Source organism: Triticum dicoccoides, chromosome 6A, assembly GCF_002162155.2.
Source record: "Triticum dicoccoides isolate Atlit2015 ecotype Zavitan chromosome 6A, WEW_v2.0, whole genome shotgun sequence".
Taxonomy (NCBI): domain Eukaryota; kingdom Viridiplantae; phylum Streptophyta; class Magnoliopsida; order Poales; family Poaceae; genus Triticum; species Triticum dicoccoides.
Window position 1 is genome coordinate 258,544,674 of NC_041390.1, and position 7,275 is coordinate 258,551,948.

Below are 7,275 nucleotides of genomic sequence, written 5' to 3' on the forward strand. Positions count from 1 at the left end.
CCTATAGACGTATGCCTTTTGGTTTATGTAATGCACCTGCTACCTTTCAAAGATGCATGATGGCTATATTCTCTGACTTTTGTGAAAAGATTTGTGAGGTTTTCATGGATGATTTCTCTGTCTATGGATCTTCTTTTGATGATTGCTTGAGCAACCTTGATCGAGTTTGGCAGAGATGTGAAGAAACTAATCTTGTCTTGAATTGGGAAAGGTTCCACTTTATGGTTAATGAAGGTATTGTCTTGGGGCATAAGGTTTCTGAAAGAGGTATTGAAGTAGATAAAGCCAAGGTTGATGCTATTGAAAAGATGCCATGTCCCAAGGACATCAAAGGTATAAGAAGTTTCCTTGGTCATGCCGGATTTTACAGGAGGTTCATTAAGGACTTCTCAAAAATTTCTCGGCCTCTGACTAATTTATTACAAAAAGATATCCCATTTGTCTTTGATGATGATTGTGTAGAAGCATTTGAAATACTTAGGAAAGCATTGATCTCTGCACGTATTGTTTAGCCACCTGATTGGAATTTACCTTTTGAAATTATGTGTGATGCTAGTGATTATGCTGTAGGTGTTGTTCTAGGGCAAAGAGTTGATAAGAAATTAAATGTTATTCAATATGCTAGTAAAACCCTAGACAATGCTCAAAGAAATTATGCTACTACTAAAAAAGAATTCTTAGCAGTTGTATTTGCTTGTGATAAGTTCAGACCTTATATTGTTGATTCTAAAGTAACTATTCACACTGATCATGCTACTATTAAATATCTTATGGAAAAGAAAGATGCTAAACCTAGTATTACTAGATGGGTTCTCTTGCTAGAAGAATTTGATTTACATATTGTTGATAGAAAGGGAGCTGAGAACCCCGTTGCGGACAACTTGTCTAGGTTAGAAAATGTGCTTGATGACCCACTACCTATTGATGATAGCTTTCCTGATGAGCAATTAAATGTCATAAATGCTTCTCATACTGCTCCATGGTATGCTGATTATGCTAATGACATTGTTGCCAAATTCATACCACCTAGTTTCACATACCAGCAAAAGAAAAAGTTCTTCTATGATTTGAGACATTACTTTTGAGATGACCCACATCTTTATAAATAAGGAGTAGATGGTAATATTAGACATTGTGTACCTGAGCATGAACAGGAATAGATCCTACACAAGTGTCACTATGAAGCTTATGGAGGACACCATGCTGGAGATAGAACTGCACATAAGGTATTGCAATCTGGTTTTTATTGGCCTACTCTCTTCAAGGATACCCGTAAGTTTGTCTTATCTTGTGATGAATGTCAAAGAATTGGTAATATTAGTAGATGTCAAGAAATGCCTATGAACTATTCACTCGTTATTGAACAATTTGATGTTTGGGGCTTTGACTATATGGGACCTTTTCCTGCCTCTAATGGATATACACATATTTTAGTTGCTGTTGATTACGTTACTAAGTGGGTAGAAGCTATTCCAACTAGTAGTGCTAGTCATAACACTTCTATTAAAATGCTTAAAGAAGTTATTTTTCCGAGTTTGGAGTCCCTAGATATTTAATGACTGATGGTGGTTCACATTTTATTCATGGTGCTTTCTGTAAAATGCTTGCTAAGTATGATGTTAATCGTAGAATTGCATCTCCTTATCACCCTAAGTCTAGTGGTCAAGTAGAATTGAGTAATAGAGAAGTCAAATTAATTTTGCAAAAGACTGTCAATAGGTCTAGAAAGAATTGGTCCAAGAAACTTGATGATGCATTATGGGCCTATAGAACTGCATATAAATCCTATGGGTATGTCTCCGTATAAAATGGTTCATGGAAAAGCATGTCACTTACCTCTCGAACTAGAACACAAGGCATATTGGGCTATTAAAGAGCTCAATTATGATTTTAACTTGCCAGTGAGAAGAGGCTATTTGATAATAGCTCACTTGATGAATGGAGAACCCAAGCCTATGAAAATGCCAAGTTGTTTAAAGAAAAAGTTCAAAGATGGCATGATAAAAGGATACAAAAGCGTGAGTTTAATGTAGGTGATTATGTATTGCTATAAAACTCTCGTTTAAGATTTTTTGGAGGGAAACTTCTCTCCAAATGGGAAGGTCCTTACGTTATCGAGGAGGTCTATCGTTCCGGTGCCATAAAAATCAACAAATTCGAAGGCACAAATCCGAAGGTGGTGAATGGTCAAAGAATCAAACATTATATCTCAGGTAATCCCATAAATGTTGAAACCAATGTTATTGCAACCGTAACCCCAGAGGAATACATAAGGGACACTTTCCGGAATGTTTCAGACTCCGAAAAGGAATAGGTATGTGGTACGGTAAGTAAACCGACTCCAACACAGTTTTAAGGCAATATTTCTCCGTTTTGGAATATTTGGAAAAATAGAAAAATAAGAAGCGGTCTGGAAAGGACAGGAGGGCTCCACGAGGGTGGAGGGCGCGCCCCCCTACCTCGTGGGCACCTCGTGCGCTTTCCAGACTCCGTTTTCTTACACGACACGTATTTTGGTCGGTAAAAATTCATTATATAATCTCCCGGATATTTTGACTCCCGTATCATGCAAAAATCTCCTGTCTTTGTTTCGAGCTGTTTTTCTAACAGATCCAGGTCATCATGTCGTCTTCAAGTGCCCCCAAGGACCAGTTCTTCGAGAAGGTCATCAACCCCTACCTCGCGGAGGTGCTGCAACACACTCAAACCATTGAGATGCGTGAGGGGTTGTTGCACATCTGCGATGTTGAGGGACCAAGGAAGACCGGAAGCACAGAGGCAAGGCTTGAGGCATTGGAGCAAGAAGTTTTCATGTGTCAGGAGATGGTGGAGCGTGGACTCGATTCCAATCACATTATGATCACGGAGTTCACCAACAACCATAAGTTGGACGTCAAGGACATTGGGGAGGCCATCTTCAAACTTCATGAGAAAAACGAGCACCTCCAAGCCTAGATCTATGACCTGCAAAATCAAAACTGTGAGTATGAATATAGATTCAAGAGGATGAGTTTGGCTGCAGATTTGAGGTTTTAGGAGACTCAATCATCCTTCTATGATGGTGAGCCTATGCCTTGGAAGAAGGACGACAAGCCTACGCCATCAACAAAACCATCACCTTCTCCACCAACTAAGAAGAATTGAGTATCTGGTATGGGCACTCCCCTTGGCAACTGCCAAGCTTGGGGGAGTGCCCTGGTATCGTATCACCATCACTTTTATCTTTACCGTTTTTCTTAGTTCGATCCTTTTGGTAATATTTTGATCTAGTAGAATAAAAGTTCTTAGTATGATCTAGTTGTGAGTTTTGCTTTATGGTCCCTCTATGTAATCGAGTCCGTGAGCTATATATAATAAAGATTAGTGTTGAGTCAAGGGCTTGATTATTTTGCCATGATCCTAAGTGAATAAAAGAAAAGAGAAAGAAATAAAAAGAAACAAAGAGATCATATGGATCTTATGGAGGGTAATGAGCTCACATAGAAAGAGTATGATGAATAAAAGTTGTTGAGAGTTGACAAACATAGTTTTGGTCATCGTTGCAATCAATAGGAAGTAATAAAGAAAGAGAGGTCGTCACATATAATTATACTATCTTGGACATCTTTCATGATTGTGAGCACTCATTAAAATATGACATGCTAAAAAGTTGACGTTGGACAAGGAAGACAATGTAATGGGTTATGTTTTCTTACATCTAAGATAAATTATATTGTCATGGATCATCCAACATGGTTGAGCTTGCCTTTCCTCCTCATGCTAGCCAAATTCATCGCACCAAGTAGAGATACTACTTGTGCTTCCAAATACCCTTAAACCAGTTTTTCCATGACAGTCCACCATACCTACCTATGGATTGTGTAAGATCCCCCAAGTAAGTTGTCATCGGTGCAAGCAATAAAAATTGCTCTCTAAGTATGTATGACTTATTAGTGTGGGAGAAAATAAGATTTATACGATCATGTGATATGGAAGAAATAAAAGCGACAGACTGCATAATAAAGGTCCATATCACAAGTGGCAATATAAAGTGATGTTCTTTCGCAAGATTTTGTGCATCCAACCATAAAAGCGCAAGACAACCTCTGCTTCCCTCTGCGAAGGGCCTATCTTTTACTTTTATCTCCTACCTTGCATAAGAGTCATGGTGATCTTCACCCTTCCTTTTTACATTTTATCCTTTGGCAAGCACAACATGTTGGAAAGATCCTAGTATATATGGCTAATTGGATGTGAGTTTTCATGAACTATTATTGTTGACATTACCCTTGAGGTAAAACGTTGGGAGGCAAAACTATAAGCCCCTATCTTTCTCTATGTTCGATTAAAACTCCATACCCATAAGTATTGTGTGAGTGTCAGCAATTGTGAAAGACTATATGATAGTTGAGTATGTGGACTTGCTGAAAAGCTCTTGTATATAGACTCTTTCCTATGTTATGATAAATTGCAATTGCTCCAATGACTGAGATTATAGTTTGTTAGTTGTCAATGAAGTTTACGATTCATACTTGAAATTGTAATTGAATTATTACTCTAGCATAAGAAATCATATGACGAGAATTACATAAGTTGTTGTTCTAAGAATGATCATGATGCACTCATGTCCATATTTCATTTTTATCGACACCTCTATCTCTAAACATGTGGACATATTTTTCGATTTCGGCTTTCGCTTGAGGACAAGCGAGGTCTAAGCTTGCGGGAGTTGATACGTCCATTTTGCATCATGCTTTTATATTGATATTTATTCCTTTATGAGCTGTTATTACACATTCTGTCACAATACTTATGCCTATTCTCTCTTATTTTACAAGGTTTACATACAGAGGGAGAATGCCGGCAGCTGGGATTCTGGGCTGGAAAAGGAGCAAATATTAGAGACCTATTCTACACAGATCCAAAAGACCTGAAACTTCACAGAAGTCAATTTCAAAATATATAAAAAAACTGAGCGCAAGAAGTTCTCCAGGGGGGCACACCCTGCCCACGAGGGTGGGGGGTCCTACCTCATGGGCCCCCTGGTGGCCCTCCGATGACCATCTTCTGCTAAATGAAGTCTTTCGATGAGGAAAAAAATAATAAGCCATCTTCTCGGACGAAACTCCGCCGCCACGAGGCGGAACCTTGGCAAAACCAATCTAGGGCTCTGGTGGAGTTGTTCTGCCGGGGAAACTTCCCTCCGGAAGGGGGAAATCGTCTCCATCGTCATCACCAACACTCCTCTCATCGGGCGAGGGCAATCTCCATCAACATCTTCACCAGCACCATCTCCTCTCAAAACCCTAGTTCATCTCTTGTATCCAATTCTTGTCTCCAAGTCCGGGATTGGTACCTGTGCATTGCTAGTAGTGTTAATTACTCCTTGTAGTTGATGCTAGTTGGTTTATTTGGTGGAAGATCATATGTTCAGATCCTATATGCATATTAATACCCCTCTGATTATGAACATGAATATGCTTTGTGAGTGGTTACGTTTGTTCCTGAGGACATGGGAGAAGTATTGCTATTAGTAGTCCTGTGAATTTGGTATTCGTTCGATATTTTGATGAGATGTATGTTGTCTCTTCTCTAGTGGTGTTATGTGAACGTCGACTACATAACACTTCACCATTATTTGGGCCTAGAGGAAGGCATTGGGAAGTAATAAGTAGATGATGGGTTTCTAGAGTGACAGAAGCTTAATCCCTAGTTTGTGCGTTGCTTCGTAAGGGGCTGATTTGGATCCATATGTTTCATGCTATGGTTAGGTTTACCTTAATACTTTTGTTGTAGTTGTGGATGCTTGCAATAGAGGTTAATCATAAGTGGGGTGTTAGTCCAAGTAAGGGCAGCACCCAAGCACCGGTCCACCCACATACCAAATTATCAAAGTACCGAACGCGAATGATATGAACGTGATGAAAACTAGCTTGACGATATTCCCATGTGTCCTTGGGAGCGCTTTTCTCTATATAAGAGTTTGTCCAGGCTTGTCCTTTGCTACAAAAAGGATTGGGCCACCTTGCTGCACTTTATTTACTTTTGTTACTTGTTGCTCGTTACAAATTATCCTATCATAAAACTATCTATTACCACTTATTTCAGTACTTGCAGTGAATACCTTGCTGGAAACTGCTTATCATTTCCTTCTGCTCCTCGTTGGGTTTGACACTCTTACTTATCGAAAGGACTACGATAGATCCCCTACACTTGTGGGTCATCAGCATGGAGCACTAGTCCTTCCCGACCAGGAGGCGCAGGACCTTGTCTAGCTCCTCGTCGGACAAGGCGTCCGGGCGCAGGCAGAGGTCGCCTCCCTCGTCCATGAGCTTCCACAAGGGGTGCGAGCGCGCCAAGAGCGGAGCCAAGCGCTGTGTTAGGAACTCCTTGACAATCATGGCCCCCGTCAGCTTCTCCGCACTCGGGTCATCGGGCTTCAGGTCAGCCACAATTCTCTCCATCATCTGCTCCGCCCAGGGATCAGTGAGCTTCACGTGATTCCATCCCTCGTTGGGCACTGGCATCCCAGTCGGCAGCACCAGCCGAGCATAGGAGCGCTTGGCATCCATGAAGATCCACTGGCTCACGACATCGCGTTGCTACTGTTGGTCGCGATGAAGTTGGCACACCCCAAGCACTGGCCCTCTTTGAGCTGGAGGTAGAAGAAATGGCGGAGCAGCGCCACGGACGGCATCACCCCCACGAATGCCTTGCAATAAAAGGCAAAGATCAACAGGAGAAGGATGGAGTTGGGATGAAGACGGAGTGCTTGGAGATTGTAATGACAAAGAAGCCGGAGAAGGGGGGACCAGCCCCGCAAAGATGTTGTGCTAGAAAAAGGGATAGAAGGTACCGCCCAAGGTTTCAGGCTTGGCGGAGCTATCCCGGAACGCTATCTCTCCCCCATCGTTGTTGCCGCCCGCCGTCACCAGGAGTGCGGCGGCGAGGTTCTTCTCTGAGACCATGGACGCGCTCAAAGCAGGCTTGAACCACAAGGGCCAGCACACGCCCTTCTCCTTGTAGGTGGCCATCGGCTGCGGGATGGGGTGAGTTTCGGTGGATCTAGGAAAGGAAGGCAATGAAAGCTCTACAGCGGGCACCAGCCTTTTTGTCAGCCAGGAACGGTTGCCAAGGCAACGGGGGGAAGCGGAGGCGCCCACGTCCCATCAATCGCCACACGTCGACTGAGGCCGTAGGCGGTTGTGGCCCGCGGCGCTCAGCCCTTGCCCTTTCGGTGTCCTAGGAACGGGGGTACCCGGACTTGCCTGCCTGCGACCTATGGCATGGCTTCGT